The sequence below is a fragment of the Carlito syrichta genome, unplaced genomic scaffold (assembly GCF_000164805.1).
Source record: "Carlito syrichta isolate Samal-C Ts95f unplaced genomic scaffold, Tarsius_syrichta-2.0.1 Scaffold304825, whole genome shotgun sequence".
In the NCBI taxonomy this organism is placed as follows: Eukaryota; Metazoa; Chordata; class Mammalia; order Primates; family Tarsiidae; genus Carlito; species Carlito syrichta.
In genome coordinates, this window is record NW_007248921.1 from 208656 (window position 1) to 235507 (window position 26852).

Here is a 26852-nt window from a genome sequence, read left to right on the forward strand (position 1 = left end):
TTGAGATAGAAATGACAAATGAGGTAAGAATCTTTTGCCTGGGCTCAGTGGCTCAACCTGTAATCCCAGCACTTTGGGAGGCTGAGGCAAGTGGAATGCCTGAGCCCAAAGGTTCAAGACCAGTCCGGGCAACTTGGCAAAACCTCATCTCTACAATAAATCAAAATGAATTGGGCATGGTAGTGTGCGCCTATAGTTCAGCTACTTAAAAGGCTGAGACAGAAGGACTGCCGGAGCCCAGCAGGTTGACACTGGGGTGACTGTGAGAGTGCCACTGCACTCCAGCCTGGGCGAAAGAGTGAGACTTCAATTCAAAAAGAGAATTTTTTAGGTAGCAATGGAAGAAGGATATGTTGTTGGAGGGAATAGAAGAAACTAGAGTGGAAATGGCACCTAATAGTAATAACAGTCATCTATTTAGTGCTTACTGTATGCCACATAATTTACATACATTGTTTAACGTAACTCTCACAAGTACTCTGAAGTCCCAGTTCTGTTAATGGGTACACTCAAGATCAGAGATATTGAGTAATTTACTGAAAGTCACACAGAGCTCCTAGGTAGCTCAGTCTGTATCTATTTCTCACTCACGTAGATCTGTTATTGCTGGATCAGAGTTCATACTGGAAAGAGCTAGAATGTAAGACTAGGAAGACTAGGAACGTCAAATCTCTAGGGAAGCCTGTGAGTGAGTAACTACATCTTGTCAGTAGCTAAGCAATGTCTTGTTTCAATGATAGACATGATATTTACAGTGAAACTGACCTTTTTTGTATGTAAGCGATTCAGTACAGGATTCCACTTCCTATGGCTGGATGAAATTGACTCATGAGATTTGACCTTCCTAGTACTTTCAAAGTAAAACTTTAAAAAATATATAAAAAACCTGAAATTGACAAGAAGTATGTTACAACTAGTGACTAAATGAGAACACTAGAAGAAGCATAGTTGGGACACCACAAAATTCAGTTAATTTTTTTATTACCCTGGACTGTATGCCGGTCTTACTTTTTTGTTGTTGCTGTTGTTTTGTTTTGTTTTGTTTTGTTTTTGAGTTGGAGTCTCACTCTGTTGCCCAGACTGGAGTGCAGTGGCCGCTCCCGGCCACCGCAACCTCAACCTGCTGGGCTCCGGCGATCCTTCCGCCTCAGCCTTCCAAGTAGCCAGAATTACAGGCATGCGCTACCATGCCCGGCTGGTTTTTTGATTTATTGTAGAGATGAGGTCTCGCTGCCCAGGCAGGCCTCGAACCCGCGGGCTCAGGCAATCCACTCACCTCAGCCTCCCAAAGGCGCGGTATTACAGGCTGAACCACCGAGCCCGGCTGCCTGTCTTAGTTTTAATTCAGGGTTCTAATACTTCATTCCATTGGGAGGAAATGAATTGAGATAACATCAAGATGAAGTAGCATGTCATGAAAATTATGCATGATAGATCTCTATGAAATCAGATTTTTCCCATCACTCAATCTAAGGCCATATTGGATATATGAAGATTTCTTTTCATAAAGTACATAAATTAGAGTCTGGCTCTAAGTAAGCTTTACTGTATTTGAATTTATTTAGGAGGTAAAATGTAAGTGCTTATATGCAGAAGTCTGAATTTAACACAGCAGTGATTATGGTGACCTGGAAGTATAGAGACATCTAATTCAGGAAAATAAACAATGTAGCTGTGATTGAGGAGTAAAGTGGCAAAGGAAATCTTTGCTCTACTCTGACTCACAATTTCTACAAAGTTTCCATTCATCTCACGTGTGTGTACACACACACACACACACACACACACCATGTCATAACTCTAAGTCATCATCTCTATATGCTATTAGGTAGATGCACACTGAAATTAATTATTTTGTCAGCCAAAGACAACACAAGTGAACATTCTCAAACATATGTTCCTGTCACATACAAAATTTGTATTGTGGTCTCTCTGTCTCTATTTTTTTTTTTTAGATACTGTGATAACATCTCTGTAGTGATGAAATTATTACAATATTAGGAAATAATATTTGTGCTCTTGGTGATAATTGGGAAGTTGACATTTTTGAATCTCGCCATATTTACACATACCCAGCTAGGGAAAGAAGATAGGCAAAAATTAAAAGTGGAACATAAGAAGTTCAGCAAAGCTATCTGTGAATTCAGTTTGCTGAAAAACTTCATTTCCTTACCTCTTTAAATGCAACTCCATTTTTTTTAGTAGAACTCAACTTTAAGAAAATGCTTATATAAAAACTGAAATGCAGAATCTAAAGGAAAATTCTTAAGCTAACTTGGGTAAATATTTTTTGAATCAAAGGAAATAATGTTATTAAACATAATTGAGCAATTACTTTATAATTAAAATGAAAACTAAAATTGTACCAATTATAGTTATGATGACTTAAAGAACAAAAAGATATTTTCCTTGAATATATGCATATATTTTACATTGAATCAGAAATTATGTCTGAGCTTGTCACAGTGCAGAAGGTACTCCCTTTAGAGTAATGGCTTTCAGTGTAATTCACTTAACTGACATTTAAGCAGCACGAGTTTTATGGAATAAATTAGGTGGACTTGAGTGATCAGAGAAAAGAGATGGCATGGCCTGTGCTTTGAGGCGATATGAAACCTTTTTTGGTTTCCAATCAAATTCCTTGCTTTTTGGGTTTTTGTGAGTATCCGATTCATATTGTATACCAGTCTGGGATTTAAGTTTACCTTTTTTACAAGCCTTTCAAGTAGCTGAAACTACAGGCGCGAGTAACCATGTCTGGCTAAATAAATTAGTCTGGTACTATTTCATGGATGCTGGCAGAAGACATGGAGCTCCAAGGTCAAAGGCAAAGAACTTCAAGATTATCCATAGATGTTTCAGTTCCCCTTGTTGTATGTCCTTTGCAAAACGATGAACTCTCCACGTGCCTCCATGTTGCTAGAATTTAGGTGCCTGACCCGGTATCATGTGTGAAACCCCGATTGCCTTATGGCCAGGCGACTACCCAGAGGGTGTACTGATCAGGCCTACCTGATCAGGCCTACCTGGTGAGAGAAAGAGATACATCCCACCCAGGAATTGTTAGGGCAGCACCCGAATCTTCAAAATAGTTTTAAATATTTCTCCTCCCCTTTCATCTAAATATTGCCCAGGAACCATTCTGGCGGAGAAGAACTCATATTAGTCACATTCGGTGACCAAACTGTCAAACTAAAGGGCATGAACCAAGAAGAAATAAGGGAAGGGAAGGGAAGTCAGCAATAAATGTCAGATGATTTTTTTTTTAGTTTGAGTCTCACTTTGTCATCCAGGCTGGAGTGCAGTGGCACACATACGGCCACTGCAGCCTCAACCTGCTGGGCTCAGGCGATCCTTCTGCCACAGCCTTCCAAGTAGCTGGAACTACAGGTGTGAGTCACCATGCCTGGCTAATTTTTGTGATTTATCGTAGAGATGAGGTCTCACCAAGTGGCCCACACTGGTCTAGAATCACTAGTCACAAGCAATCCTTTCACCTCGGCCTCCAGAAGTGCGGGGATTACAGGCTTGAGCCACCATGCCCAGCCCAGAAGATTTTTTTTTAAGTCCATTCCCCTTGTCAACAATGCCAGCAGCCTGAAGATGATAAGGGGCAAGAATGCCCATCGAGTGCCCCGACTTTCAGCCCATTTGGGGATAGCCTTTATAACAAAAGATCATTGTGAGACTGGAGATGATTTGGAAAGAGGAACATGGTACAGTTTCCTTTTAAGGATCATCATGGGATAGCCAGAGTTAACTAATCAGACTAGAGCAACACCATCACCAGAAAAAAATGTTGATAGGAGACATCACGGGTAACTCTAAGAGACAAAGATCTGAAGTAGCCAATTTGCCAGCAAAAAACAGGTACAGCAACTCCTGCCATGTGTCCTCCTACTGAAGTCAAATGGGACAATTTTATCAATAGTCACAAGTTTGGCATGAAGCGGTGACTTCTGCACCAGAAACAAATGGTTCATTAATGCTCAGTGGCCATGTTCAGGACAATGGTGAATTTAGGTAGTGATGGCGACCCTCTGAGCAGTTAGGCTTGTCCAAAACCTTGATTCCAGTTGGTCTCGGAGAGTAAGACTTTACCATAGACATCGGTGACTTGGTGTGTCAGATCACCAGCTGAGATTTGTTTCCACAGTTCATGTTCAAGGAAGGATGTATTTAATCTACCAATCTGCAATCTTCCTAGGGGTAGACCAAGCACCAAGGACATTGGTAACAGCCCAAGCGTTAGTCAAAATGTAAAACGCTGAATCAAGGGCAGTGTTGACCAAGGCCATTAGGACTGCCTTAAGTTCTATCCTCTGAGTGGAGTGACCATATCCATATTATTGTCTCCAAATAGTTGGCATTAAGACTGGACGTCAACAGTGGTTCAGTGGACACCATTAAGTTTTGTTTGTTTGTTTGTTTTTGAGTCGTAATCTCACTCTGTCGCCCAGGCTGGAGTGCAGTGGTATGCTCGTGGCCACCCCAACGTTGACCTGCTGGGCTCAGCCAATCTTTCCACCTCAGCCTTCCAAGTAGCTGGAACTACAAGCGTGCACTACCATGACTGACTAATTTTTTGATTTATTGTAGAGATGAGGTCTCACCAAGTTGCCCAGGCTAGTCTCCAACTTGTGGGCTCAGGCAGTCCTCTCACCTCAGCCTCCCAAAGTGCTGGGATTACTGGTTTGAGCCACCGTGCCTGGCCCACCATGGAGTTTTAATTGAGCTGAGCCATCAGCGAATCAGCTTAGAAATATAGGAAAATGCCTCTGAATCAAGGACCCTGCTAAGCCAGCCGTATTGCTTCATGAAGATAACAGAAGGTGATGTTTCCTCCAAAGGCATAGCTGCCTGTTTTTGATGTAAAGTCAAAATGCTACCAGTCAGGCCAGCCATACTCTTACTAAACCGTTTCCATTTGGCTAGTGAGGCCTGTGGGTTCTTTCCTTGTTAATGAGCCTTGACATCTCTCTATGTGTTTTTGGCTATTTTTATTTATTTTCCTGAGGGTTGTCTGTTTGCACTACTTACCCACTTTTCTATTCAGTTCTTCCATACTTGGATAAAGGTAACCAAAAACACATAGAGAGATGTCCAAGCTCATTAACAAGGAAAGAAACCAGGAGGCCTCACTAGCCAAATGGAAACGTTTAGTAAGAGAATGGCTGGTCTGACTCTGTTTTTCAGTTGTTTTGTTGAAGTTCTTTTTATATTATGTTTTCCAGTCCATTGTTTCTTGTCATTTATGTCATCTTTCACTAGAAAAATTTGTAATTTCTTTATCGTCAAGTCCATCATTTTCACTATGTTCCTTCTGGGTTTGGTATATTAGCTCAAATGTGTTATTTTATTCCAGCATTATTTAGGTATTTCTTTATGCTTTCTTTCAAATATTCTAATGTTTGAATCTTTAATCATGTATATGAGGATTAGTGATTGCATTTCATTTTCTTCGAAATTAATAGTCAATATCTGAATGGTAGTCATTTTATTATTCTTTCATACCTTACTGATTTAAAATACTACCTTCCTCACATCAAAAATTCCAAATATACTGGGATATTTATTTTGGAATCTTCAACTGAGTAGGAAAAAATAATATGATAGTGTTGATAGGACAGGAAAATAATTATGTAATTTTTTTTGGAATAAATAGTAATTTTTGAAGATATTGCCTTATAGCTCATAATGTTATTGCCTTTCTCAAATCAAGCTTGAATATGCATTTTTTCATTTTCTTTATAATGTTACAGAATACTTATTAATAGAGTTTACATTATAATAGAAAAAGATAGAATGAAATTTTGTTTTTTGTTTTTTGGGTTTTTTTTTGAGTCAGAGTCTCACTCTGTCACCCAAGTTGGAGTGCAGTGGAACACTCACAGCCATTCTGGTCTCAACCTGCTGGGCTCAAGCAACCTCTCTGCTTCAGCCTTCCAAGTAGCTGGAACTACATGCACGCACCACGACACACACCTGGCTAATTTTTAAAAAAATTTATTGTAGAGACATGTTGTCCAGGCTGGTTTTGAACCCAAGGGCTCAGGCAATTCTCTCATCTCCACCTTCCAAAGTGCTGGGATTGCAGGCATGAGCCACTACACCCAGCTGAAATTTAGCTCTTATAAGCAACCATTTAACAGTATACATTCAATCTTCAGGTATTCAAATATTTGAGATCATATTTTCAGTAAAGAAAATCATCTCTTATAGTTTGAGGTTTTACATTTAGGTATTTGATTCATTTAGAGTTGATTTTTGTGTATGGTGATAGGTAGGGATCTTGTTTTAATCTTCTGCATGTGGTCAGAAAGTTTTCCCAGAACCATTTACTAAATAGGTCCTCCTCTCCCCAGTCATTGGTTGTGGAGGCTTTTGAACTGGCAACCAATTCCTGATCAAAATCCCAAGTGCCCATGCCAAAAGAGATAAGATAGACAAGTGGGATCTCATTAAACTGATAAGCTTCTGCAAAGCCAAAGAAACCATCAAGAGAGCAGGGAGATAGCCCACAGCCTGGGAAAAAAATATTTGCCAACTGTATGTCTCACAAAGGCTTAACATCTAGGATCTACAAGGAACTCAAATGTGCTGAAAAGAAAAAAACAAACAGCCCCATTACAAAGTGGGCAAAAGATATGAATAGACACTTCTCAAAAGAAGACATACGAGCAGTCAACAGATACATGAAAAAATGCTCAGCCTTACTAGCCATCAAAGAAATGCAAATTAAAACCACTCTGAGATACCACCTAACTCCAGTCAGGATGGCCATCAACAATAACAACAAAAAAAAAAACAGATGCTGGAGAGGATGCAGCGAAAAGGAACACTTCTACACTGTTGGTGGGAGTGTAAAGTAGTACAGCATTGTGGAAAACAGTACGGTGATTCCTGAAAGATCTAAAAATCTACCTTCTATACTGAGCCCACAATCCCCCTACTGGGAATATACTTGGAAGAACTCAAATCACTCTGTAAGAAAGATACCTGCACATGCATGTTTATCGCAGCGTTGTTCACAATAGCAAGAACATGGAATCAACCGTGCTGCGCATGAAAAGAAGACTGGATTAAAAACTGGTACATATACATGATGGAATATTATGCAGCCACAAAGAACAAAATCATGAACTTCACAGCAACCTGGATAAACTTAAAGTCTATAATACTGAGTGATCTTTCACAGAAACAAAGAACTGAGTATCACATGTTCTCACTCATATGACCTTGGACCTTGGACAATTATCTCAATACCATAAGAAAAGGATTGGCAGTAGTGGGAATCTGCCTGGGGAAGTGGGGGTACACTTCATCAACAAGGGTACCTGCATAATGAATATTTGTATACCTAACCCTGAATTGTTCCCCACGTCTTCAAAATAAAAAATTAAAAGAAACAAAAGAAAACCGTTTATTCATCCTATATTCACACCTACCACATTGTCAGAAAACCCAAAATGTGAGTGAGATGGAAGATGAAGGAATTACATCTTTTTGGAGGGGGCAATTTTCTTTATCTTTGTGTCAAGGCCAAAAGTTACTAAGTTCATGCAATTGACTTCTCAGTCTTAGTTGAGGGGAATCTTAAATATTTACTATAGTTAGTTACAGGTTCCAGTGGTTGCAGCATCATCAAAGAGGTAACCTCTCTAGCTAATAAATTATGTCATACAAAATCCCTAAAATAAATTCTATATTAACTGACATGGTGATACTGGGGTCTATTTCAAGTTTAATTACTGTTGTTTGGTTCTTGGGCTTAGCCTTCAATCATGTGTATGAAATGAATTCATGATTCATCATTGGCTATATTAACCAATCTAACAAGACAGATCCTTGATTTATTTTCTTCTTAAGATCCATAGGGAGTACTCTGTCCAATGACCTCATTTGATTTTCACTAGAATACAGCAAGTTAGATTTTGTCATATTCACTTCAGTGATCAGGCAAACCAAACTCAAAGAGATTATAAAACCTGCCCAATGCAAAAAACTAACAGAGAGCAAATGTGGAACTTGAAATCTTCTCTGTAGGATTCCAAAGCCCATGATTTCACCGTTGTACTATCTGTCAAACTAATCTTCAGGGACTAGTTAAAAAATATATATTGATAGCCCTGAGCAACAACCCTGCTGGTTGAGTGAATGGCAGCAGAAATTTACAGACCCAGGAGACAGAGATCCTGGTTACCAATACTTGACAGATGTAAGACTTTAGGTCTGACTTTATTTATCTCTAAAATAGAGGCAAATAAGCCATGCTTTATCTCTTACTTAAAAAATCAAATTGCATTATTAAAATTAAGATATTTACTCAGTCCTACAACACATAAAATGATTTTGAAATGTTTACATAGTTACAATGGTTACATAATAAAAATTGATTTATTAAGAAAGAACAGAGATTTTCCATTATTTTGTTTTATACTCAAAGCATGTGTTCCAAATACATAAGAGTTATTTAGGTCATTTCCCGCTGCACTCTTTTTCCAGGACAGTTATGTTATTTTCTTGAATACAGTGTGACCCCTTTGTTCTGTTTGCATTTGTTTTTGAATGTGTATAAACTTCTCAGGAAAGTGTTACCCCTTTCTCTCTTTTTACCATTTACATTCACTTGATTTATGTAAGCATTTTTTTTTCTGAATTCTGATTTACAACTTATTTATCTTTTTGAAAGAAAAAAGCAGAGCAGATGCCCGTGTTTCCTTATTTCCAACACCATTGCTTTAAGATATAAACCATGTTCCTCTCCTTCTTAAAGTGACTTCCTGCCACTCTTGTAATAAACCTAAATTTCTTACATGGTCTTTTAGAATCTACATTATCTGCACCTGACTAACTTTCTGACTTTATCTTCTAGTATTCTATCCTTGGTCATTCTGCTAAATCTACTTGAATATACACATGCTTTTCCCTGCCTCGTGATCTTTGAACTCACTGAACTCTGCCTGAAGTGCTCTTCACACAGTTCCCTTCTTATGTTGTTGAATCCCATGCTTAAATGTCATTATCTCAGAGCAGCCTTCACTGGCACCCCCATTATTATTGTAGGTACCCCTGCCTTCCTTTGGTTTTCTTCATAACTTTTGACATTACTTGATGTTATACCATAGATTTATTTGCTAATTGATTACTTTCAATGCCACATAATACAATTTAATCTCTAGGAGGCAAGGACAGTGTCTTGTTCACCACCACATCACTGTGTCTGCAACAGTGACTTCAATTAGTGGGTGATCAGAAAATACTTGCTAAATTAATAGTTAAATTAATGAATGCATATGTCTTTGATGTCTCTCATTTTTTCCTTATTATGCTCATGTCTCTATCCTTTTTTTCTATGATTTATGGGGAAAAATTAGCTGTTTTCTATTTCATTGTTCCAGTTATCTGCAGTTCCCACTGGCTTTTGCTGTTTCTACTGTTTTTATTTGTTTGGTTTTTTTGAAGTCTTGCAATCATGTTTTCTCTTTCCATATGATTTTTTTCTCCTGTTGTCGCAACTTTCCTTTTCATCCCTGTCGTCCTTTAGTTTCCTAGCAGCAATGTACGTGTGTATCCCGTTGAAAATAAGGATTTTTCAAAGAAGAATGATTGTTTCTCATTCTTCAGATAGGTTTTCTTGTTTTGAATTAATGAAGCATTTCTCATCCTGACAATTCTCTCCTATTTGTATATCTTTCCAGTGGCAGATCTGTACTCATTCAGTGTGAATTGAGATAGGTTCTCCAAAGAGCCTGTGTGTGTCTCTGGTAGTATCTGCTAGGGAGAGTTAGAAGGAGAAGGGAAACTTTATTTATTACAGCTTTACTTGCCAGTTTGGACATCATAGTATCATATGGAATAGGCTGTCAATGAAGAAAATGCCCCTTCTAGAGTCTGTCTCAGTAGAAAGCAACACCTCTTTACTGAAGAAGCTCCTGATAAATTTGTTGGAGACAGTCAGTTGTGCCACTTTCTCTGTGAATTAAATGGTCACCTTCATAGGAACACTATTGTCCCATGAGTCTACAAGCATGAAGTAAACATTTTTTAAATTTTATTTTTAATTCCATGTATTGTCATTATATTAATATTTGTCTATGGTTTTCCAAAGCATATTGGTAAAGTTGAAATTTTCTTTCTCACAACTTCTTTCTTCCTTTCTTCCTTCCGTCCTTTCTTTTTCTTTCTTTCTTTCTTTCTTTCTTTCTTTCTTTCTTTCTTTCTTTCTTTCTTTCTTTCTTTTTCTTTCTTTCTTTCTTTTCTCTCTCACTCTCTCTTTCTTTCTTTGTTTCTTTATTTCTTTCTCCCCACCTCTTTCTTTCTTTCTCTTCTTCCTTCCTTCCTTCTTTCTTTCTATCTTTCTCTCTCCCTCCCTCCCTCCTTCCATCCCACCCTCCTCTTTCTTTCTTGACATTTTCACTCTGTCACCCAGACTGGCTGCAGTGCAGTAATGTGGTCATAGCTCATTCCAACCTCAAACTCCTGGACTCAAGCAATCCTCCTGCCTCAGCTTCCCAAGTAACTGGGACAACAGATGTGTGCCACCATGTCAAGCTAGCTTTTCAAATTTTTTTGTAGAGAAAGGATCTCACTCTGTTACCCCGGTTGGTATCAAACTCCTAACCTCAAACAATCCTCCCACCGCAGCCTTCCAACGCACTGGAATTACAGGCAAGAGCCACCATGCCTGGCCAGTCACCGTACATTCCTGCCCTTCTGACAAAAGGTGTGCTGTCAGCGTCCATGTCCCTACTACAGGAGTTCCTTGCATGCACTTTCCTGGTTTACAGACTAAAATACATTTCTGTGTATTTTTCTATATCTTTCCCCAGTTCATTGAGAATCTGGAGGAGACGTGTAAATTAAAGATTATTTTGAAGTCACTGTTTTACTGACAGCCACATAACCCTTTCCATATTTTAAATGTTATATTAAAAATAGAAAAAATAGGATTATAAGTCCTAGACAGAAGCCCACCTCTCGGTTGGTTTATGAAGCAAATATAACTTACCTGATGCGTAGTATTTTTGTAGATATATAATAGGACATTTATTATGCAATTGTGGAGGACAAGAAATCCCACAATATGCTAGGAACCAGGAAGTTGGTAAAGTAATTCATTCTTTGAGTTCAAGAGCCCAAGACCCACATAAACAGATGATGTCCTCCAAGTTGAAGGCCAAAGGCCTGAGAATTGGAGGGATGGGGGTGTTGGTGTAAGTCCTGGAGACCAAAGGCCCCAGAACCACAACCTCCCATGACCAAGAGCACAAGTAGATGTGTGTCCCAGCTCAAGAAGAAGGAGAGAGAACTTGCCTTTGCGCTTTACCTGGACTCTCCACAGGATGGCTGATGCCTCCGATGTTGGTGAAGGTGGATCTTCTGCTGATTCAAATATTCTCACCTTTGGAAGACACCCTCAGGAACACACTCAGAAATAATGTTTTACCCGTCTGTGGGTTCTCAACCCAGCCTATTTGACATATAAAATTAACCAACCCGATGATGGTATTTTTGTTCACTTAACATGTCACAAGACCAACACATGTTTAGATACATTTTCCTGTGCATTGTGATAAGAATGATACGTTACACTGCAGGATCTTCATTTTTCACTTTCTACTCCAAATGCATCAGTATCCCAGAGACACAATCTGCCTTTTTCAAATGAACAGTCCTGGAAGAAAAGGAAACAACTGCCAATGAAAAGAGTATAAATAGTGAAGAGTAATTTTTAAAATGTTAGAGGAAACAAGTCAGGTTGGTACATTCCATCTGTTTTCTCTCTTCCATCCTTGCTGTGCCTTAGAAGGCTGAGGGAAGGAAAAGAGATAAATTTTCAGGGGGACATTTCCCACAAACATTACTTTAAGTTAGCACAATCCACCCATGTCACGGTGGCTAGCCATGTTACCACATATGTAGATATGACAAATTCTCTCTTGGCCATTCCCTGAGATTCCCTTCCTTTAGTATTATTTCACTTCTGGCTCACGGCCATCCCACCCTGAATGCTCCCAATCTTGTCTACTCACTCCATCTTCCATTTTTTCCTGATTCTTTTGATCCCTCTGACAGTTTAAGCACTCAGGACTTCCTTATCCTCCAGCTCCTGGTGTCAGGTTCAAGTTGCCACCAGTACACTTTTGTTTCGGATTCAAGCAGCAGAGTATAATACAGAAGGGCACAGACTGCAGAGCCAGAATGTCTGGATTTGAAATCTGGCTGCACATTTGCTCAGATGAAGTTTCTCTACAGGGTCCTGATGGGAATTATAATGGGAATTATAATAACATGAGCTCCCTTAAGCATCTCTTGTAGGGTCAGTCTGGCAGCATGCCCTTAGTGATTGCTTATCTGGGAAAGACTTTATTTTTCTTTTGTTTATGAAGCTTAGTTTAAGGAGAAGAAATTCTTAGTTGGTATTTCTTTACTTTAAGAATGCTGATCCCGCACCTTTGGGAGGCTGAGGTGAGTGGATTGCCTGAGCCCGCGGGTTCGAGACCCGCCTGGGCAACGAGACCTCATCTCTACAATAAAATTAAAAAATCAGCCGGGCGTGGTAGCGCATGCCTGTAATTCCGACTACTTGGAAGGCTGAGGCGGAAGGATCGCAGGAACCCAGCAGGTCGAGGCTGCGGTGGCTGGGAGCGGCCACTGCACTCCAGTCTGGGCGACAGAGTGAGACTCCAACTCAAAAAAAAAAAAAGAATGCTGAAAACGGGCGTCCAGGCTTTTCTCATTTATAAGGCTTCTTCTGCTAAGAGGTCTGCTATTAGTCTGATGGATCTCCCTTTATGATATAGCTCTTGAGTTCCCTTTAAGACTTTTTCATTCATGTTGACCTTGGAGAGTCTGAGGACTATATGATTTGGGGATGGTTGTCTCCTACAATATCTCACAGGAGTTCCCAGAATTTCTTACATCTGCATTTTGGCTTCTCTGGCAAGATTGGGACATTTTTCCTGAGTTATGTTCTCAAATATTTTTTGTGTCCTTTCTCTTCTTCTTTCTTTCCAATGCTTTCTTTCTCTTCTTATCTTTCAGATATGCCAATAATCTATAGGTTTGGTCACTTAACAACAACAAAAAAAGAATCCCATATTTCTCAAAGACTTTGCTTATTTAAAAAAATTTTTTTTCTTTAGCTTTATCTGATTGGGTTAATTCAAAAGACCAGTCTTTATGTTCTGAAAGTTTTTCTTCTTGGTCTAATTTTTTTTTTCAGGCTTCTAAATGCATTTTGAAATTCCTATAATGAATGCTTTAATTCCAAAAGTTCAGTTTGGTCCTTGCTTAATATGGCTATGCCGTCTTTAAAATCTTGGATAGTTTTCCTGATCTCTATGTATTGCATTCAAATTTCTCTTGGATATCGAGTTTCTTTACCATCCATATTCTGAATTCTAGATGCTATTTCAGACATTCTGTTCTGGCGTAGGTCAGGTTAAGGAGCTGGTACAATTCTTTGGAGGCAATGAAACATTCTGGCTTGTATTGGCATAGTTCTTGCACTGGTTTCTTTTCATCTGAGGGGCCTTTTGTCTTTTTATTTTTTTGCATCTGTTGTCTTTTGGATGAGGGGTTTTTTAATCTTTTCTCCTTTCTTCCCTTGCAGATATGACTGTGGAGTAGGTTGTGTATGGGTCAACTAGCTTTGTTTCTGGGTGCTTTCTGAGGCTGCGGCTTTGTACAGGTATTTTGATTGCAGAGAGGTTCCTGCTGTGACTTTCTCAGATGTTGCTTATTGCAGCAATGTTTTTGTTTTGTGGTGTGTAGTTCAATCTGCAGTCCAATAGATGGCACTTAAGAGTAAGAGCCGGTAGGTAGGCTGTTTATTCATCGCACGTTGGCCCTCACCACCGGGGCCAGGGATATCAGAAAAAGCATGAGCAGTACCTGCGCCCACTGCATGTTTGCCTTATGGAGGGGGTGGGGCAACTAGAGAAACAGGAGAATCAATGTCTCTCCTCACAGTTTCCCATGCTCCAACAGGAATAACTAACCCCCAGGCCCTGACACTGATAACTGTACCCTGGGGATAGGGGCAAGCCCTGAGAGATGATTTCCTCTCTGTTTGTTCTCAGGGTTTCTCCCTGCCCCCTTTGACAACTGGTGCTGGACACAAACATCTTATACATAAATAAAACTAAATAGCCCTTTAGCCCAACCTGACACCCACAGGTTGAAGAACAAACTAGTATTCCTTGGCTTCTGTTTTATAAAAGAAAGCCCTGATTTTTAAAGTTAAATTATTTTCTGCTTTGGATTTACTACCTTCCAAGTCAGAATTTTGGGCAGCTGCTTCTCTCTGGCTCTTTATGTCATGCTTCCAGAAAGCCCGAAACTTGGCAATGAACAAAAATAAAACAAATGTTTGCAGAGTTTAGGGCTCGAATTCACTTTAAACTGCTTTGAAATGACAAGAACTTTGCATTTGAAAAAAATACAAAATATACTGATACCTAGAACGTGGGCACTTCTATGCTAAGCTTCCCTTAGGTGTACCTGAAAATCAGGGCAAACAGGCCTGTAAATCCATTGTAAAATGAATAAAGATGCCTGGTTCCACATTGTAAGATTAATTCTACTCTTTAACACAAGAAAGCAACTTGAAATGTGCTTTCAGTTCACTTGTCTTGTTATGGCCCAATCCAACAATCGGTGGCTTTCCTCACAGTCAATCAAATATGAGAGGCAAAAAGCTAGGTGAAGGAAGGAGTTTGATCCTGGTATCATGGGATCAGGGAACAGGCTGTGTATCCACCAAAAACCTGTTCATTTAAGCAGAGTTTCCATCTAGTATTTATAATAAAGCATAATTTTAAAAATCTTTTTTGCACTATTAATTAATAAGAATGACCTGTCTCATGACTATTACTCCATTTCTTTCTTAATCACAAATCAATGCTCAGATTATATCAATCCTACCATTGTTCAAACTTACAATTACCTTGACAATGTGGGACTGAGTATTTTCTAGTTGGTTATAGGGGTTTTTGTTTGTTTGTTTTTTGTTTTGGCTTTTTCCTGGAGTTCTGATTCACAAGGCTGGATTAAACACTATACATAAAATTAATACGAAGACATGAAGGAAAGGCGCTGTCTGTCCTGTAGAGACTAAGGGAACAGATATGTTTTTGGGTTTTAGAAAGTTTCAGCAAAGCCTATTTTTTACCTAGGTCCGCAGAAGCTTTTCCAGGGACATGCCGTCTTTTTATGTATGTCTCCTGCTTATTGGTGGCTCAGTGAAGATGGTTGTATTCCCCAGTACCACAACAGTTACTAAACCCAAGAACAGTGAAGGGGAGACAAAGAAATGTTCACTTTTTTAAAAATACAAGTCTCACTCTGTTGCCCAGGTTGGAGTGCAGTGGCATACTCATAGCCACCGTAGCTTTGATCTGCTGGGCTCAGGTGATTGTTCCGCCTTAGTCTTCCAAGTAGCTGGAACCAGAGGCACACACCACCATGCCTAGCTAATTTTTTTAATTATTGTAGAGATGAGGTCTGACCAAGTTGCCCAGTCTGGTCTCAAACCCCTGGACTCAGACAATACTCACGCCTTGGCTGGGATTATAGGCGTGAGCCACCATGCCCTGCAAAAATGTTCACTTTTAAATTCAGCACTTTGCACTTTGCGGAGCCGAGGCAAGAGGATTGTCTGAGCCCAGGGGTTCAAGAACAGGTTGGACAATTGGGTGAGACCTCGTCTCTACAATAAATCAAAAAATTAGCCAGACATGGTGGCGCATGCCTGTAGTTCCAGCTACTTAGAAAGCTGAGGTGGAAGGATTGCCTAAGCTCAGCAGGCTGAGGATGCGGTGACCGTGAGCGTGCCACTGCATTCCAGCGTGGGCTACAGAGTGAGACTCCAACTCAAAAAATTAATAAATTTAATTAAAATGGTTTCTACGCTTAGCCCAATGAAGTCTTTCCTAAATGACTGTTTTACTATAACCAAGATGGCCTCTTTTCAGCCTGTAACAGTCTCATATGATCTTATCAAGTAGGAACATCCAAAACATTTTTCATTTTCCCACCTCATTCTCAATTAGACTAAGTCTTGACTGAATTTAGCTTTCTCCCATTTTAGAATATTTGATTATTTCTGAATGCAGGAACCTTCTCCATCCAGATGATCTCTGTTTCTATTCCCAAGTTTGTTAAGGTCAAGTTGGCATTTTGTTTTTCTTCCAAGTTCAGATATTATCCAAAGTTTGAAACAAACTACCCATATTTCAAATAGTTTAGTTTACATTTATGTATAATTCTCAATAATTATTTTTTAATTTCATGAAATATTTAAATTCTGAAAATGCTTGCCTTCAGCTGTCTTTGATGAATTTCCATTTTCAATTGATTGTTTTGAAAATTTTCAAGTTATTGCTTAAGATATATTAATTTGAGGAAAGAACATGTCTTTTGCAATTACCTTAGAAGGAACTGGGCCAATACCGCTTCTATTTTCATGGAAAAGAAGAAAAAACATGAATCTAAGATTCAGTGTGAATTCTGTTTCATGTAATGTCAGTCAGATATGATATCACAAATTCCTTGTTCTTTTTTTTTTTTTGAGTTGGAGTCTCACTCACCCTGTCACCCAGACTGGAGTGCAGTGGCAAAAAATTCCTTGTTCTTAGTCAGTTACAGGAAAGAAAGGACAGAAAGAATGAGACACTCAAAACCGACCTTTTGGAAAGACCTTGTATCTGAATGAACTCCAAAGTATAGAGGTATGCCGGAGTTAAAAGGTTAGAATATGCCAGGCACGGTAGCTCATGCCTGTTATCCCAGCACTTTGGGAGGCTGAGATGGAAGGATTGCTTGAGCCCAGGAGTTTGAGACCAGCCTGGCATTTGCAGACATGTTTGGTTTCTACAACTGGAGGTAGTGGTGGCTTCTGGTACCTACTGGCCAGAGAACGGAGAGGCTGATAAACATCTTACAATGCATAGATACCCTCCCACAGCAAAGACTTATCCCACCCAAAATGTCAATTGTGCCAAAGGTGAGAAACCCTGAACTATGTATTTAAAAATACAGATAATCAAGAAAACAAGATTATTCACAACCAAGAACTCATGCGATTTTCAGGAACTTGGAGAAGTTGTCCTCACTTTTTGACAACAAAACGAGACTGACAGAAATTTCAAAAGGCCTTTCCAGAAATATAACATTTGTAGCCAGAGTTGTTTTCTTTTTAATCTCCTCCTTGGTTTTCCTGAAGTAAGTGGAATCTTTTTTTTTTTTTTGGTGAGGGAGTAAGTGTTGTGGTTTTTATAATGTGTTTGAAGTGTTTTGTAATCTGTGGAAAGCTATACAGATATAAGGAACTATTGTAAAGGTAAAAGCTTGGGGTGTTCTTGAACACAATTCTTTGTTGTGTGATATTATTGCTGGCTTTGTACAGCCACTAACCCGGGGTATTTTATTTAACTTTTGGGTCAGTCTCTTTGAGAATAATCTTTATTCCTATTCCTTTTCCCTAATAATTTCTTGTGGTGTTTTTCAACTCAAAACATACAGAGACAGTTTTAGTATTAAGCCCTGTTTTTCTAAAATGTCAAAGGTTGGGTTTTATATTCTATACAAATTAGTAAAACCGTTTTTTTCCCCCCCAGCAAACAACTGTTTTCTGGAGTCGTTTTCCAGTTAAAAGAAAAAAAATTTCTGCAGACTTACTTCCTGGCAGCTGGTAAAGCAGACACTGTAGCTTCAGTCTGATTTTTTTTTTGAGTTGGAGTCTTACTCTGTCTCCCAGGCAGGAGTACAGTGGCACAATCAAGGCTCACCACGACCTAGACCTCTTGGGCTCAGGTAATCCTCCCACCTCAACTTCCCACGTAGCTGAGACTACAGGTGTGCGCCCACAATGCCCTACTAATTTTATGATTTTTTTGCAGAGACAAGGTCTCATTATGCTGCCCAGGTTGATCTTGAACTCCAGATCTCAAAGGATCCTCTTGCTTTGGATTTCCAGAGTGCTGGAATTATAGATGGGAGCCCCTGCATCCATCCCCTGATCATCTTTTGAGGGGCTTTAATATCACCCAATTGTCTCTGGGCCTCCGAATCTTAATTTATTGTGGGCATACTTTCCTTTGCTTACCCTAGGAACTTTCACAGATAGTTTCCATAGGAACTCCAGACAGATCAACCAAAAAAGCAAATACTCTAGTATTTGCTAGAGTTAGGGAATCTGAACCTTTGATTTACTGATGAGAGAGGTCAGAGACAATATATACCACAGCCAGAAATAAACATCTTTACTGTTTTAGAAACAAGAGCATTCTTAAGATGCCCCTGCACCCTGTTTAAGCAGGTAATTATGCAATTTTCCCATTACATTATCAAATGTCTTATAGGTACCAAGCAAATTCTTACAGAAATTCTGCCAATTCGGTATTTTAATAGAAAGTATCTTATCTCAGTAATAACCAAGGGAAATGATGAGAATAGGTCATGTGGCTGACCTCAGCTGTCAAAGTGGCATGGTGGTGTGGTGGCCTGACACTGGGAACCCATGTTTTTGTGATGTTCTATGAAGCTATACTTTTCTAGGCTATTCTTATTTTTTTTAAGGAGTTGTGGGGTACATGTGAGGATGTATTACATAAGTAAGTTGCATGCAGGTGAAGTTAGGACGTCTAGTGGGTCTTCTCTCTCCCTGGTAGTGGACCTGGTACTCAGTGTATTGCCACATGCTCCCATCCCTCCTCCCTTTCTCCCTCCCTCCCCAGCAATGTCTTGCATCTGCCAATCTCACCCTATTCTCAGTGAACTGGGCAACTGAGCCCGCTTACGAGTAAGAACATGTGGTATTTAGTTCTTTGTTTCGGTGGTAGTTCACTTAGAATGATGGTCTCCAGCTGCATCCATGTGCTGTGAAGAACATGATTTTGTTCTTTTTTATTTTTGAGTTGGAGTCTCACTCTGTCGCCCAGACTGGAGTGCAGTGGCCGTTCCTGGCCACCACAGCCTCGACCTGCTGGGCTCTGGCGTTCCTTCCGCCTCAGCCTTCCAAGTAGCTGGAATTACAGGCATGCGCTACCACGCCCGGCTTGTTCTTCATTATGGCTATATAATATTCCATCGGGAATATGTACCACATTTTCTTTAGCCATTTCTCTCTCTCTCTCTTTCTTTCTTTTAATTTTTTTTATTTTAAAGATATGGGCTGCAATTTGGGGTTAGGTATACAAATATTCATTATGCTGGTACCCTTATTGATGAGGTGTTCCCCCCCTTCCCCAGGCAGATTCCCACTACTACCAATCCCACCTCCCTGTCCCCCGCCACAGTTTCCCGCTACTGCCAATCCTTTTCTTATAGTATTATGATAGTTGTTCAAGGTCCGCTTATGAGTGAAAACATTGATACGCAGTTCTTTGTTTCTGTGAAAGATCACTCAGTTTTATAAACTCTAAGTCCATCCAGGTTGCTGCAAAGTTCATGATTTTGTTCTTCTTTATGGCTGCGCAATATTCCATTGTGTATATGTACCACATTTTCTTTTATCTAGTCCTCTTTTGATGGACAGCACGGTTGGTTCCATGTTCTTAGCCAGTCCCCTTTCGATGGGCATCTTGTTGTTTCCATGTTTTTGCTACTGTGAATAGTGCTGTAGTGAACATGCATGTGCAGGTGTCTTTTTGGTATGTTCCTCTAGGTGCATTCCCAGAAGTGGGATTGCCGGATTGTATAGGAGCTCAGTTGTTAGTCCTTTGAGAAATTACCATATTGCATACCATAAAGGTTGAACTAACTTACATTCCCACCAACAGTGCATAAGTGTTCCCTTTTTTCCACAGATATGCCAGCACCTGTTTGTTTGTTTGTTTTTTTCTTTTTAATGTGAGTCTGGGCTATTCTTGAATCTCAGAGACACAGAGGTAAAAGAGAAAATGGAAAAGCAGCTGTCGGAAACCGAAACCAAAGGAGATGGGAATGGAAAGCACCTGAGGATGATGAGGGCATAACTCGACTTCTCTGTTTGGATGGTAACTGGTACCCATCAAAAGGAAGGTGATCAATGCCATGCAGTAACCTCCAGAGGCCATGAAAGGCCACTGGTCAACTGTTTGAATTCCTCACATTTGTCAATCCCTTGCACCTAACAAAAAATCCCCTTGATCTTAATATTCACATTCATGCTTATCTCCTTCTGTCAAATCTCAGAGAAAGTCTGGCAAATCCTCCACTCCTGCTTTTAATCCCACCCTCTCAGTCACCTCCAGGGCCTTGTTCCAATTATTCCTTATCTCTTCTATTTTCTTTCTTTTCATTTTCCTTCCTTTGGAGGGATAATGGCATAGAGTAAAATATACAATGGGATCCTAAGTGTACCATTTGATATTTTTACATACAGAGGGTGCCAAAAAAAGGATACATAGTTTAAGAAAGGAAAAAACTATATTAAAGTTGTAATACTCAATATATGCAAATAACAAGAGATGAATACAAGTCAAGTGTGACTTCTGCAATTACAAGAGATGCTCAAAGTAGTTACCATCAAGATCTAGAAACTTCTGGTTAAGGAAAACTAAACGTAGCACATAGATAACATCTCTTAACATATGTATACATTGTTGGCACCCTTGGTATATATAACTCTATAATCAACACATTATATACAAATGTATACATAGATACACACCGATCTAGATATATAAGCACAATATAAATATACATTTATGTATATAACTACTGTCCTGATCTCCATCACTGTAGACTATTTTTGCTTTCTTTCTAATTTCCTGTGAATGGAGTCATTGGCTCAGCATTACGTTTGTGAGAATCAATCATGCTATGGTGTGTAAAAGTCCATTCTTTTCCACTGCTCTGCATAACTGCATCATATGAATATATCATGATTAGCCGGGCTCGGCGGCTCAACCTGTAATCCCAGCACTTTGGGAGGCTGAGGTGAGTGGATTGCCGGAGCCTGCAGGTTTGAGACCCGCCTGGGCCACTTTGTGAGACCTTATCTCTACAATAAATAAATAAAAATTAGCCGAGCACGGTAACGCGTGCCTACTTGGAAGGCTGAAGAGGAAGGATCACCGGAGTCCAGCAGGTCGAGGCTGCAGTGGCTGGGAGCGGTCACTGTACTCCAGTCTGGGCAACGGAGTGAGACTCCAACTCAAAAAAAAATAAAGAATATATCATGATTTATTTACCCTTTCTACTATTGATGGACACAGAGTTGTTTTCAGCATGAGACTCTGATAAGCAATGATGTCATGAACATCCCAATACATTTTTTTGAGTGAAAAACATTCCCTTTTTAAACTTTTTTATATTTTTGCATATCTACTCAAAATGGCATTGAATGGCTATGGCATATATATGTTAACCTGTGGTGGGTACTTATTAAACATGTTTTAAAAGTGTTTGTGACATTTTTTATTCCTGTTATCACTGTATGAAAAATCTAATTGTTCTGTCTCCTGGTCATCTCTTGGTATTATCCATTCCTTGTTTAGCCACCTGTGTAACATAATGGTATCTCATTGTATTTTAATTTTAATTTCCCTGAAAATTTTTAATGTTGAGTACTCTTCTTTTATAGGCTTCTTGGCTATCTGGATCATCTTTTATAGTGACTATTTTAGTCTTTTGTTCATTTTTTAAAAAATCTAGATTGTCAGTCTTTTTCTCCCAATATTTCATAGTAACTTTTGGAATTAACTTTGTGTCAGATATATTTATTGTGAATATCTTCACTCATTCTGTGGTTTACATTTTTGTGCTCATAATTTTGTTTTTTGTAGAAGCTAGAAACTGAGGGTTCTTATTATCAGTGAAGTCCAACCTATCAAACTTTTCTTTCGTGGATAGTGCTTTTGTATTTCATTTAAGAAATCTTTACCTGCCCCGGGGTCATAAAGAGATTCTCCTGTAGAGTTCTGCTTTTCTCATTTCAGTCTATAATATCTTTTGAGCTACTTCTTACTCGTGTTGTAAGGTAGGTGTCATGACTCTGCTTGAATATGGAAGTCCAGCTGATTCAACAAAGACATATCCCAAAAACCATTTGTTGGAAAAATGAGTCTTGTGTCATTAAATTACACTGGTGCCCTGGCTGTGTGTCAGGTGGACATGTATGCTTGGTCTGGTTCTGAGAGCTCTCTTCTTGTTCCATTGGTATCTCTGTTTATCTTTGAATCCAATACCATTCTACCTTAATGACTTTTGCTTTACATTAATTTTTGATATATGACAAAATAAATCTTCCAGTATCTTCAAAATTTCCTTGGATATTCTAGCACCTTTGATTTCCATATAAATTTTAGAATTAGTATTTCAGTGTAAACACATATTGCATCAAATATACATCAAATTGGGGGCAGCTGGTATTTTTAAACCACTGAGTCCATTGACATATGAATATGATATTTCCCTCATCTATTTAGATCTTTTTTTGTTGTTTCTTACAGCAATGATAGGTTTCTTGTTGTGGTCATGAACAGATTTTGTTAAAAAAAATTTCTAAGCATTTGGGATTTCTTGTGTGTCTTATAAATAACATTGATTTTTAAATCCAGTTTTCAAATTATGTGTGTCTAGTATCTGAAATACATTTGATATTTTTATATAAAGTTTTTGACTTTTTAAAGAAAACCTTTGTTTTTCAAGTACAGTCAAGTATTAAAAAGTGGCTGTTTTACTTCTTCTCTTTCAGTCTCATTTCAGTCCTCATCTCCATTCTGGAATAAATAACCAACATTTTTGTTGTTCTCTATCAATCATTCAACTCCTTTTTTCTTACCTAGGCTTTGTCTTTCTTCTCTTGAAAATCTTTTACGAGGAGTGTGTAACAACTCACCTGCCTAATCAACTAGCCCTGAAAATGGATGGTGCTGGAGTGTTGGGCCCAATACCGGCCCTCGTTGGTCATGGCTGTCGGAAGTGAGAGTAGACCGGAGCGGCCGGGTGCGCCCCCCAGCCCCTGCGCCCCTTCACTGGGATGCCTGGGCGCAAGGACACCCCCCCCGTGTATCGATCTCCCATATGACCCTGCAACCCCCCTACTGGGAATATATCCTGAAGAACTCAAATCACTCTATAAAAAAGATATCTGCACACGTATGTTTATCGCAGCATTGTTCACAATGGCAAGAACCTAGAACCAACCATGCTGTCCATCAAAAGAGGACTGGATCAAAAAAAATGTGGTACATATACACAATAGAATACTATGCAGCAATAAAAAAGAACAAAACCATGAATTTCTCAGCAACCTGGATGAAACTAGAGTCTATAATACTGAGTGATCTCTCACAGAAACAAAGATCTGAGTATCACATGTTCTCACTCATTTAGTGGATCTTGAACATCTATCATAACACTATAAGAAAAGGATTGACAGTAGTGGGAAACTATGGGGGGGGCAGGGAGGGGAAGAGAGGTGGGATTAATGGTAGTCAATATCTGTCTGGGAACCGGGGGACACCCCTTATCAACAAGGGTACCTGACCGATGCATATTTGTATACCTAACCCTTAACTGTACCCCACAATTTTAAAATAAAAAATATGTTTAAAAACAAAACAGAACAAAACAAAAATCAGTTGTATTTCTATATACTAATGATAAACAATCTGAAAAGGAAATTAAGAAATAATTCTATTTACAATAGCATGAAAAAGAATAAAATACTTAGGAATAAACTTAACCAAGAAGCTAAAAGACTTGTACACTAAAAACAACAAAATATTGACAAAAAAAATTAAAGAAGAACTAAATAAATGGTAAGACATCCCAAATTCACAAATTGGAAGACTTAATATTGTTAAGATGGTAATACTACAAAATGCAATCCACAGATTCAGCACAATCCCTGTCAAAACCCCAATGGTGTTTTTTGGAGAAATAAAATCAATCTAAAAATTCATACGGAATATTGAGGGACCCCCAAATAACCAAAACAGTCTTGAGAAAAAAAGAACAAAATTGGAAGACTCAAATGCTTGACTTTAAAACTTACTACAAAGCTACAATAATCAAAACAGTGTGGTAACAGCATAAGGATAGACATGTAGACCAAAGGAATAAAGAGTTCAGAATTAAACTCTCACATTTATGGCCAATTGATTTCTAAAAAGAGTGCTATGATAATTCAATGACAAAGGACAACCTTTTTAACAAATGGTGCTCCAAAAACTGGATATCTACATGCAAAAGAAAAAAGTTGAGCTTTTACCTTACATTATATACAAAAATTAACTCAAAATTGGTCAAAGACCTAAATGTTAGAGCTGAAACCATAAAACTCTTACAAGAAAACATAGAGAAAAACCCTCATGATTTTGAATTTTGCAACAATTCTTGGATATAATACCAACAGTCAAGGCAACAACAACAAAAAAATAGATAAATTGAATTACATCAAAATTCAAAATTTTTATGCATCAAAAGACATTATCAAGAAAGTAAATAAACTACAGAATGAGATAAAATATTCGCAAATCATATTCTCAGTAAAGGATTTAAATCCAGATTATATAAAGAATTCTTACAACTCAACATAAAAACAACCAACCAAATCAAGAAAGGGGCCAAGGACCTAGCACTTTGGGAGGCAGAGACAGGAACAATGCTTGAGCCCAGGAGTTCAAGACCAGCCTGGGCAACATAAAGAAACCTTGCTTCTACAAAAAATCAAAAAAATTACCCATTGTGGCATGTGCCTGTAGTACCAGCTACTCAGGAGGCTGAGGCAGAAGGACTGCCTGAGCCCAGGAGGCTGAGGCTGCAGTGAGCCATGATTGTGCCACTGCACGCCAGCCTAGGTGACAGAATCAGATCCCAACTCAAAATGTGAAAAATAAAATTACTCAAAATTGGAATTCATTATTTTCCCACTGACCTCCCCAGAGCTGTTTCCCTCAACCTCTATTTCTGTCAGCAACATTTCCATTTAACCAAGATGAAAACAACCCTTTGACTTTCCTTTCTTTCAGTCTCTTTACCAGTTGCCAGTTCCTAACAATTGTTTGTTCTTGAACTGGAAATTTCTACTACCATCCAATACCAAACAAAGGTTCTTATCCCTCTCTAATGTCTCATCAACTTACCCTATATACTACCACCAAATTCATTACTTTTAAATGATATTTGAAAACTTCACTTATATTTGTTATTAAATATTGCAAGAATTATCAATTATTAGAAAAAGAAAATCTTTTATGTCTCACACATCCTGAATGGAAAATGTACTTATGCATCTTTTATCTTAATTTGGATCACATTATACTTGTTTCCAACCCATTTTGTTACCGGTTTTCTTCTTTTTTGCCATTATTGTGTCCTTTTCTTCCAGTAAACATATTAATATCTTTAAGAACAGTATTTATATTTTACAATTTTCCTGCAAGAAAAAAATGTAAATAATACAATTTTCTCTACAGCACATAAATACAACAAATAAAAAACTCATAGTTTCAAAAGTCAAATATCTCCCAAATCTCCTACAATTTGTAAAATAGGTTATTCATAAAGAAAAGCACTTTAGGCTGGGTATGGTGGTGCCTGCCTCTAATCTCAGCAATTTGGAAGACTTGAGCTCAGGAGTTCAAGACCTGCCTGGGCAATATAGTGAGACTTTTTCTCTACAAAAAATACAAACATTAGTCAGATATGGTGGTATGTGCCTGTAGGCCCAGCTACTTGGGAGGCTGAGGCAGAAGGATCACCTGAGTTCAGGAGGTTGAGGCTGTGTTGAATCGTGCTTATGCACTGCACTCCAGAAAGAAAGGAAAGAAAAGAAGGAAGGAAGGAAGGAAGGAAGGAAGGAAGGAAGGAAAGAAGGGAGGGAGGGAGGGAGGGAGGGAGGCAAGCAAAAGGAAACTAAAAGAAAAGAAAAGAAGGAAGCCGGGCTCGGTGGCTCAGCCTGTAATCCCACGCCTTGGGAGGCTGAGGTGAGTGAATTGCCTGAGTCCGCGGGCTCGAGACCCGCCTGGGCAACTTGGTGAGACCTCATCTCTACAATTAATTAAAAAATTAGCCGAATGTGGTAGCATGCACCTGTAGTTCCAGCTACTCGGAAGGCTGAGGCGGAAGGTTCGCCAGAGCCCAGCAGGTCGAGGCTGTGGTGGCCGGGAGCAGCCACTGCACTCCAGTCTGGGTGACAGAGTGAGACTTGAGAATCCAACTCAAAAAAAAAAAAAAAGAAAAGAAAAGAAAAGAAGGAAGGAAAAGGAGGAGAGAGAGAGAAAGGAAAGAAAGAAGAACTTTAAATTCCTTTAAGAATAAAGTGGAAAAATGACAAAACTAAACTACTACTATAATAATGTCTGATATCTATGAAGTTCTCTACCAAGAACTATGTTAAATGCTTCAAAGGCATTATTTTATGTAATTCTCAAAATAACTTTATGAAGCTTGTATTTCTAGTATTCCCATTTTACAGATGAGGTTAGAAAAATTAAGGAATGTGTTCAAGATCCCACTGCATGTGGAAGGAAAAGCTATAGGCGAAGACTTTTGTTCAGGATGCTACTTTTGCCCATTTTTTCAGCTAGATAAATGTGAAATTCAAGTGGACTATAACCGCCATAGCGATGCTGAATGAAGATGGAACTCTCACAAACTGTTTTCACTGTATCACATTCCATTACTTGACTGTCATTTGAAACAAGGATGTCCTAGTATTTTTTAAACTAAGTATAGTCCCCATTTTTCTTCGTTTTCTTTGGGAGAAAGTGAACAGTCTATCAAATAAAGTGTCCTCAAAACGGCCTCAAGATATATACTCATCCAAAGAACAGCCTGCCACTTCAACAAGAAAATAATGGACCTTCTTGTAAAAGGTCAGCTGGTCAGAGAGTACGTGGGTATTTAGGAAA